Raw genomic sequence first — 10,928 nt, 5'->3', positions numbered from 1 at the left:
CGACCCCATGGACTGTAGCCTGCCAGGCTCCTCTGTCTGTGGAATTCTCCAGGCCAGAATATTGGAGTGGGTTGCCATTTCCTTCTCCAGACAAAGAATAGGGTCAGCCTATAACTTATTGTCCAGCTGGGACACTTTCTGCATGTTTCCCTCAGACATTCTTTCAGGTCCCTTTATGGGGGAAGTTTTGCTTGAAGTTTAATACATATGTAGAAAAGTGGATCATAAGTGAATTTTCAAAAACTGAATATATCTATGAAATAGATTATGAAATAACCAGATTTTTAAAATCTATAAAACCAGTACCCAGACTAACGAATAGAGTATGACCAACATTTAAGCTCAGATATGTTCTTCTTTTTTTTAAAAAAAAAATGTATTTGGCACAGCACCTGGGATCGTAGTTTCCCAACCAGAGATCAAACTGGGACTCCAGCAGTAAGAGCATCAAATCCTAAGCATTGGACTACCAGGTAACTCCCTAAACTGAAATATTTTTGAGAATGAATGGTGGCATTTTATGTTTACAGCCAGTTGAGGTATACTGATATACAATAAACTGTGCATATTTAAATTTACAGTTTGTGTTCCTTTCAACAGAACATATACTAAAATTGGAACAATACAGAGAGGATTAGCATGAGCCCTGTGCAGGCATGACATGAATTTGTGGAGCACTTCATATTTTAAAAATAATTAAATAATAATAATAAAATTACAGTTTGATGAGTTTTGGCATATACCTATGAAACTATTCACCACAACATAATAAAATATTCACCATCTCAAAAGCTTTCCTTGCATCTCTGTGTGACTTCTCCTTTCACCCCTACCTTCCTTATCTTCAGACAACCACTCATCTGGTTTTTGTCACATTTGTTTTTTATAGAATTTTATATGCACAGAATCAGATCTTAGTAGAAAAGCTTTCAGTTTTTCACCATTGCACATTTTAGCTATGGGCTGGTCATATACGGCCTTTATTAGGTTGAATATGTTTCCTCAATACACTGTTTGCTGAGAGTTTTATCATGAATGGAGGTTGGATTTTGTCAAAGGTCTTTTCTGCATCGATTGAGATGATAATATGCTTCTAAAATTCCTTTTGTTAATGTGTTGTTTCATGAATCATACACTACATTCTTTTTTGTTTGACTTTTTCCCACATCAGTTCAGTTCAGTTCAGTCGCTCAGTCGTGTCCAGCTCTTTGCGACCCCATGAATCACAGCACACCAGGCCTCCCTGTCCATCACCATCTCCCAGAGTTCACTCAGACTCATGTCCATCGAGTCCGTGATGCCATCCAGCCATCTCATCCTCTGTCGTCCCCTTCTCCTCCTGCCACCAATCCCTCCCAGCATCAGAGTCTTTTCCAATGAGTCAACTCTTCGCATGAGGTGGCCAAAGTACTGGAGCTTCAGCTTCAGCATCATTCCCTCCAAAGAAATCCCAGGGTTGATCTCCTTCAGAATGGACTGGTTGGATCTCCTTGCAGTCCAAGGGACTCTCAAGAGTCTTCTCCAACACCACAGTTCAAAAGCATCAATTCTTCGGCGCTCAGCCTTCTTCACAGTCCAACTCTCACATCCATACATGACCACAGGAAAAACCATAGCCTTGACTAGACGGACCTTAGTCGGCAAAGTAATGTCTCTGCTTTTGAATATGCTGTCTAGGTTGGTCATAACTTTCCTTCCAAGGAGTAAGTGTCTTTTAATTTCATGGCTGCAGTCACCATCTGCAGTGATTTTGGAGCCCCCCAAAATAAAGTCTGACACTGTTTCCACTGTTTCCCCATCTGTTTCCCATGAAGTGATGGGACCGGATGCCATGATCTTAGTTTTCTGAAAGTTGAGCTTTAAGCCAACTTTTTCGCTCTCCTCTTTCACTTTCATCAAGAGGCTTCTTAGTTCCCCTTCACTTTCTGCCATAAGGGTGGTATCATCTGCATATCTGAGGTTATTGATATTTCTCCCTGCAATCTTGATTCCAGCTTGTGTTTCTTCCAGCCCAGCGTTTCTCATGATGTACTCTGCATGTAAGTTAAATAAGCAGGGTGACAACATATAGCCTTGACGTACTCCTTTTCCTATTTGGAACCAGTCTGTTGTTCCATGTCCAGTTCTAACTGTTGCTTCCTGACCTGCATACAGATTTCTCAAGAGGCAGGTCAGGTGGTCTGGTATTCCCATCTCTTTCAGAATTTTCCACAGTTTCTTGGGATGCACACAGTCAAAAGCTTTGCCATAGTCAATAAAGCAGAAATAGATGTTTTTCTGGAACTCTCTTGCTTTTTCCATGATCCAGTGGATGTTGGCAATTTGATCTCTGGTTCCTCTGCCTTTTCTAAAACCAGCTTCAACATCTGGTAGTTCACGGTTCACGTATTGCTGAAGCCTGGCTTGGAGAATTTTGAGCATTACTTTACTAGCATGTGAGATGAGTGCAGTTGTGCGGTAGTTTGAGTATTCTTTTGCATTGCCTTTCTTTGGAATTGGAATGAAAACTGACCTTTTCCAGTCCTGTGGCCACTGCTGAGTTGTCCAAATGTGCTGGCATATTGAGTGCAGCACTTTCACAGCATCATTTTTCAGGATTTGAAACAGCTCAACTGGAATTCCATCACCTCCACTAGCTTTGTTCGTAGTGATGCTTTCTAAGGCCCACTTGACTTCACATTCCAAGATGTCTGGCTCTAGGTGAGTGATCACACCATCGTGATTATGCAGGTCATGAAGCTCTTTTTTGTACAGTTCTTCCGTGTATTGTTGCCACCTCTTCTTAATATCTTCTGCTTCTGTTAGGTCCATACCATTTCTGAGTATATGTTATGTATCAACAATTTTTTCATATGGATTTCTGAGTAATATTCCATTGTATGGCTAATTCATGATTGTTTATTCATTCTGCTATTGTTGGATGTTTGGGTTTCCAGTTTGGAGTTATCATAAACAAAGCTGTTATGAACATTCTTGTAAAAGTTTTGGTACAAACATATGTATTCATTCTTAAATAAGCATCTACAGGTGGAACGGCTGGGTGATATGGTAGGTGCATTTCCGTTTTTAAGAAACTACTGGGAATCCCCTAGAGGTCCCGTGGTAAGGAGAACTTTCCAGGTTGTGCTAGTGGAAGAGAACCTGGCTGCCAAGGCAGGAGACTTAGGTGACTCGCTTGATCCCTGAGTCAGGAAGCTCCCCTGGAGGAATGCATGGCAGCCCACTCCAGTACTCTTGCCTAGGAAATCCCACGGAAAGAGGAGCCTGGTGGGCTACAGTCCCAAGGGTTGCAAAGAGTCAGCTGGACATGGCTGAGTGACTAACACTTTCATGTCACATACCACTGTATTAAAATTATACTTTCTCCATATGCTCACCAACAATTGTTATGATCAATGTTTGTTACGTTAGCCATTTTAGTGACTGTGTATCTTATTTTGGTTTTAATTTGCACTTTCCTAATGACTAATGATGTTGAACATATTTTCATGAGCTTATCTGAGGGGCCACTATTTTTAATTACACTAAGAAAACAAGCATTAAGTAAAAGTGTCCCAGGCAAACTGGGACATATGATGGCCTAAACAAAGACAGATGAAGGTTTGCTTTGTGGATGCTGAAACATCCTTATACCCCTGGAATAAAGCCCACTTGAACATGGTGTATGTGATACAACATATATGACAAGCCCATAGCTAAAATGTGCAATGGTGAAAAACTGAAAGATTTTCTACTAAGATCTGAAACTTTTGCCACTTTTATTCAACACAGTACCAGAAGTCCAAGCCACAATGGGTAGTCAAAAAAAAAAAAAGAGGAAAAAAGGCAGAATTGTCTCTATTTGCAGATGACATAATGTTATATAATGAAAACGCTAAAGAGTCTACCAAAAGCTGTTAGAAATAATAAATGCATTCAGTAAAGTTGCAGGATACAAAAGCAATATTAAAAAATCAGTTACCTGTTTATACACTAATAACAAACTATAAGAAAAACAAATTAAGAAAACAATTCCATTTCTAATTGCATCAAAGGGAATAAAATAGTTAATATATAACAGAAACAAACACAATAATGTAAGTCAATTATCCTCCAATTAAAAAGAAATAAATTTAAATTTAAAAAAGAATAAAAAACATAGGAATAAACTTAACAATAGAAGTGAAATACCTATACACTGAAAATTATGACATTGATGAAAGAAACTTAAGAAGCCATGAATTAGTGGAAAGATATTTTGTATTCATTGATTGGAAGAATTAATACTATTAAAATGTCCATGCTACCCAAGACACTGAATCTAGACTCAATGCAACTCTTGTCAAAATTCCAATGGTATCTTTCATGGCAGTAGAACAAATAATCCTAAAATTTGTATGGAACCACAAAAGACCCTGAATAATCAAAGCAATCTTGAGAAAAAAAAAAAAAAACAAAGCTGGAGGCACCGTGCCCTCTGATTTCAAAGTATATTACAAATCTGCAGTAATCAAAGCTGTATGGTATCAGCATAAAGACAGACACATAATCCAATCAAACAGAAAAGAGAGAGCCCAGAAAATAACCCATGCACATATGGTGAATTAATTTCCAAGAAAGGAGCCAAGAATATACACTGAGGAAAGGACAGTCTCTTCAATAAGTGGTATTGGGAAAATTGAACAGGCTGTATACAAAAGAATAAAACCGGACCCTTATCTTAAGCCATATTCAAAAACCAACTCAAAATGGATTAAAGACTTGAAAGCAAGACTTGAACCATAACATTTCTAGAAGAAAACATAGGCAGAAACACCTTGATATCAGTCTTGGTAATGATTTTTTAAATGCGACACCAAAAACAAAGATAACAAAAGCAAAAATAAGTGAGACTACATGAAAATAAAAAGCTTCTAAGCAGCAAAAGAAACCATTAACAAAGTGAAAAGGCAACCTATGGAATGAGAGAAAATATTCACATCATAGGTCTGATAAAGTGTTCAGTTCAGTCGCTCAATCGTATCCGACTCTTTGTGACCCCGTGGACTGCAGCACGCCAGGCCTTCCTGTCCATCACCAGCTCCCGGAGTCTACCCAAACCCATGTCCATTGAGTCGGTGATGCCATCCAGCCATCTCATCCTCTGTCATCCCCTTCTCCTCCTGCCCTCTATCTTTCCCAGCATCAGGGTCTTTTCAAATAAGTCAGCTCTTCGCATCAGGTGGCCACAGTATTGGAGTTTCAGCTTCAACATCAGTCCTTCCAATGAACACCCTGGACCAATCTCCTTTAGCAGGGACTGGTTGGATCTCTTTGAAGTTCAAGGGACTCTCAAGAGTCTTCTTCAACACCACAGTTCAAAAGCATCAATTCTTCAGTGCTCAGCTTTCTTTATAGTCCAACTCTCACATCCATACATGACCACTGGAAAAACCATAGCCTTGATTAGATGGACCTTTGCTGACAAAGTAATGTCTCTGCTTTTTAATATGCTGTCTAAGATTGTCATAACTTTCCTTCCAAGGAGTAAGTGTCTTTTAATTTCATGGCTGCAATCACCATCTGCAGTGATTTTGGAGCCCCCCAAAATAATAAACTCTGCCACTGTTCCCATTGTTTCCCCATCTATTTCCCATGAAGTGATGGGACTAGATGCCATGATCTTAGATTTCTGAATGTTGAGCTTTAAGCCAACTGTTTCACTCTCCTCTTTCACTTTCATCAAGAGGCCCTTTAGCTCCTCTTCACTTTCTGCCATAAGGGTGGTGTCATCTGCATATCTGAGGTTATTGATATTTCTCCCAGCAATCTTGATTACAGCTTGTGCTTCATCCAGCCCAGCATTTCTCATGATAATACTCTGCATATAAGTTAAATAAGCAGGGTGACAATATACAGCCTTGACGTACTCCTTTTCCTATTTGGAACCAGTCTGTTGTTCCATGTCCAGTTCTAACTGTTGCTTCCTGACGTGCATACAGGTTTCTCAAGAGGCAGGTCAGGTGGTCTGGTATTCCCATCTCCTTCAGAATTTCCCACAGTTTATATTAAAAAATATAAAAAATTCTTACAACTCTATAGCAAAACCCCCAAAATTATAGTTATGTGGTCATCATTTTGTTATATATGTACATATATATATACACATACGTATCAAATAATTATACAGAATATCTAAAACAATGTTACAGATTAATTAAATAAACATTAATTAATGTTACACATTAATTAAGAAAACTGGGGGAGTGGAGGAAGGAAGAATGAAGGAGAGAAAGGGAGAGTGATGTAGGGAAAGAAGAAAAAAAGTCCTTCATTGGCAGTGCTTTGTTAACATAAAGTTGTATAAAATTTTATTTTGTTATTATATAATAATAATTCAAGTTGATTTTTTTCCCAAAGAAAAATATGGTAAATGTTACATTCTTTTTTTTTTTTTTTTTTTACATTCTTGATTAAGGGATCACAGATTCAAAGTTTTTATAAAAGTTAGTAAACTGCTATGTTTAAAATTTACACATACACACACTCATAATATATATCAAATGATTTAGGTAGTGCATAGGGCTTCCCTGGTGGCTTATTGGTAATGAGTCTTCCTGCCAGTGCAGGAGATGCAGGTTTAACCCCGGAGTCAGGAAGGTCCTCTGGAGAAGGAAATGGCAACCCACTCCAGTATTCTTGCTTGGAGAATCCCATGGACAGAGGAGCCTGGTGGGCTACAGTCCACGGGGTTGCAAAAGAGCTGGACACAATGTAGCAACTAAACAACGACACAGTTATATAGGAAATAGTAAAGTGTACTATTTCATAACACTGCACGTAAACTAGCTCAATTTCATAGAACGTTGTAAACAGTTCTTCTTAAAACGATTCTAGCCTTTCTTGTTTCCATAGTGCGACAAGCCAGAACATGTAAGATTACAGAATGCTTAGGGCTCTTTGGAGAAAGTCTGCCAGTCACCTTTGAGACAGATGAAGAGACTAAAAGATACTTATTATGCATTTTGAAGTATAGATTTTTTTTGTGTTTTCTGTCCTCTTCTTATAAAAAACAAAACAAATATTGGATATTAAAAAAACCATTTTTCCCCTTACTTAAAAAAAAATTGAAGTATAGTTGATTTACCATGTTACGTTAGTTTCAGGTATACAGCAAAGCAATTCAGTTATACACACACATATACATATCTATTCTTTTTCAGATTCTTTTCTGTTACAGGTTATAATATATATACTTATATACACATTATAGGTTATAATATATAATGGGTTATAAGATACTGAATATAGTTCCCAGTGCTAATAGAGTAGGTCCTTGCTGTTACCTATTTTATATATGGTAGTTCTTGTATCTGTTTTAAAAAATCTTGTTTAAGTCACATTTCTCAACATAGAAGATTGATATCAGATTAAGAAAAAAAGCATTCTAGCTGTGGAAAGACTGAGACTAGCCACAGTCCTTATCTGTTGTTTTCTTTTTTCAGGAAAATATTAGAAGAATTTTCAAGTGAGAAAAATCAAGTCAAGAAGATTTTGGAACAAAAAAGGGAGTTATATGCGATAAAATATCTTTATTACTGACTAAAAAAATACATAGAAAAAATACTAGCAATTGCTGATGTTTATGTATATTCCACGGATTTTTTTTTCCACGGGTAATTATGTTTTAAGATGACATAACCTGTCTATTGGCTACAGCATGAAGTTTAGAGCATGCAAGCAAACAGGAGAACATCCCATTAGCTAGGATCTGTATGTGCAGTGACTGATGTCTGGAGCATTACGGCACATTTTTACATGCAGCACTGTTATTGCCATTACTATGAACACCCTATAATGTTTTGTACAGAGCAGGGCCTCAAACGTTGTTAGGATTAAACACTGGTCACAAAACTATTCCTGAAAATGGAACCTGTTTCACTAAGGTTTTAGTATATGATTTCCAGACGACTAGAAGACTGTCTTTAATATAATCTTTTGAAATTTAGGATTTTCACCATGATGAACAAAGTAAACATTTGAGCTGTAAGTCAGTGGAAGTGTTTGAACCAACTAAAAGGGTAATAAAAAGCATACCAGTCCTTCACTTCAAAACCAAGCATCAAGTTTTCTGGTTTACTTTTGTAGAGTTGAAAAAGCATTTTCCTCCAGAATTGTTCAGTTTTACTGAGAGGAAAGTCTTTTCTATTTAACAGCACAATAACCTCTTTTTTGCATGATTTTAGAAATATGGAAAGAAATTTTTGCGTTATTATCTCACTGAGAAGCAGCTTTTTATGTGACAAAAGCTGTGTCCTTCCAAGCCTACCTCCACATCTTAAACCCACTATGATCTTGGACAACTCACTTTGCTGTGGCTGGCTTGTTTAGGTGGCTTCCCTGGTGGCTCAGACGCAATGCAAGGGCAATTCAGGAGACCCAGGTTTGATCCCTGGCTTGGGAAGATCCCCTGGAGCAGGGAATGGCTACCCACTCTAATATTCTTGCCTGGGGAATCCCATGGACAGAAGACCCTTGCTTGTTTAAATACTTTATTTATAAAATAGAGGTCACTTTCACTTTTCACTTTCATGCATTGGAGAAGGAAATGGCAACCCACTCCAGTGTTCTTGCCTGGAGAATCCCAGGGACGGGGGAGCCTGGTGAGCTGCCATCTATGGGGTCACACAGAGTCGGACACGACTGGAGCGACTTAGCAGCAGCAGCAGTACCTGTCTAATTCAAAATACCCCTTTAGAAAATGAGAAAAACACCACTTTCTTGAATTAATTTGTCTTGATCACAAATAATTTGGGGTCCGGATTAAAATTAAGGGGTCACATGAGGGGAGGAGAGGGAGGCGTAAGAGGGAGGTGATATATGTACAATTATGGCTGATTTGCATTGTGCTACAGAAAACAACACAACACTGTAAATAAATTTTCTTCCAATTAAAAAAAAAATTGAAATTAGGACCAGGTGTCCTAAATCTGAAATTTGAACACCTCTTCCAAGCATACCACTCAATCTCATGAGGTTAAGACAGAGAAAGTTGAATATCAGTATGAAATTTCAGCTAGCAGCTTGTATCAAAAGGATCATTTTTTATCCCTCTGCAGATTATATCTTTCTAAGGCAAAAACCATGGGTGTCCCTGGTGACTCATTTGGTTAGGAATCCACCTGCAAGCAGGAGACCCTGGGTCAGGAAGATCCCCTGGAGAAGGGAATAGCAACCCACTCCAGCATTCATGTCTGGAAAATTCCATGGACAGAGGGAGCCTGGTGGGCCATAGAATGGGGTCACAAAGAGTCAGACATGACTGAGCAACGAGCATTTTCACTCTTCAAGATAGACCAAAGTTCTGATTTGGAATGGAGACTTTCTCTCTCTCAATCTAAACTCCTTTCCTCCTTTATAAAATTACTTTGATTCCTCTCTTCAAAGCCAATGTTTTCTGGAGTTACCTTGATTCAGCATCATCTATGCAACTCAAGTTAGTGATGGACAGGGAAGCCTGGCGTGCTGCAGTCCATGGGTTGCCAAGAGTCAGACACAACTGAGTGACTGAAATGAACTGAACCGCACTGACGCAACTCAAGAGTTTTCAGAAACTCAAGAAGGCTATGATGTCATCCTAGTAAGAATCAAACAGGCTGGTACAAGCTGGAGAATTAGGCTTTTGTCCAGATTGATGCCAGGTGAGTGGAAGAGCCTTGGGAAGAATTAATCAGATTCAGTTCTGATTTACATGCTGTTTACTCTGAATCCCAGTACAGATATGAACTCACAAGTACAAATTAAAATCATATAAAACTTCAGCACTTCATACGCCACCACTTCCAAATGTCTGCATCCTTTCAGAACAGTCACCATTGAAAATTCAAAGTTTTTTCAACAACTGCTGAAATTGTTTTGAATTTTTCTTTTCAAATTGCTATCCTATCATAATCAATTTCAGCCCCTCCCTTTCCTCCCTGCCTTTTCATTTTTCCAAGTGTTTCATAGCCTATCCCTGACTTTGACCAAAAATGGATTTTCTAAAGTGATCAGTTACTTACCTGTTCTCATCACATATGGGTATGAATGCCTGCTATTTTAAAAACAAATTCTTTGTTCCCATTTATAAGCCAGCCTTAAAATATGATGACTTGCCACCACTGAAGATGTTTTTTTTTATATGTTCTGCAGGTTCTTAAAGACATTTCAAGTAACATCAGAAGTGAAATATGTGAATAATTTCAAATAGTGAATATCCTCAAGGGAGAAAATTAATTTTGGTTCTTAATTTTAGTGTTAAAAGATGATTCAGATTAAATTATAGCTATTCTTTTTATATATATGTACACTCACATACACACACTGCGTGTTCATGTACATCATCTTGAAATCTCTTGTGTAGTTTTAAAAGGAAAGTTAAAATTGAAAGACAGCAGGAGAAGAAAAATCAGCATGTAAAATGCCATGGGAGGAAACACCTGCTGGGAAAACATAAATGTAAAAAAGATCTGACAGCCTTCCTTCATAATTTCACCCAGGAAAGCAGTAATATTTAGAAACAAAAATGTTGTGGAAAAGCAGTAACAATGCAGTATTTTAACACATTTAAAGGCTCTGGCTCAAGTTGTCAGGAATCTAAAAGCCTTTAAGAAAACCTTCTGTTTTTCCAATAAATCAATTTCAATGTGCATTTTACTCCATTATTTTACTCATCTAAATGAATGACCTTTTAGGAATAAGTTTTAAAACTTTATAAGCAAATTTTGTCTTACTGATAAACTTGTGAAGACTACATTTACATTTCATCTAGGTATTTCATTTTGTTATATACTACTGAAAATCCGGTAATCATAAATGCACAATCTTTTACTCCTGACGCACACACACAGGGTCTCTTTAATAATTCAAAGAGCTTTCTGTAATGATGAAGTCATACTGACAAACTCAATAGGAAAATTCTAATACTATTA

General features: G+C 37.7%; 1 non-coding gene across 1 annotated transcript; it reads left to right on the top strand.

The window, feature by feature from the left end:
- The first annotated feature begins 586 nt into the window (after window positions 1-586).
- On the top strand, window positions 587-689 carry LOC138439872 (U6 spliceosomal RNA). The gene has a single exon (XR_011256819.1). It is a non-coding gene; the product is annotated as a U6 spliceosomal RNA (small nuclear RNA).
- Window positions 690-10,928: the final 10,239 nt, after the last annotated feature.

The sequence above is a fragment of the Ovis canadensis genome, chromosome 4 (genome assembly GCF_042477335.2).
Source record: "Ovis canadensis isolate MfBH-ARS-UI-01 breed Bighorn chromosome 4, ARS-UI_OviCan_v2, whole genome shotgun sequence".
NCBI classification, from domain to species: Eukaryota; Metazoa; Chordata; class Mammalia; order Artiodactyla; family Bovidae; genus Ovis; species Ovis canadensis.
The sequence above is the reverse complement of the archived record's forward strand: the minus strand, read 5'-3'. Positions and strand labels throughout refer to the sequence as shown.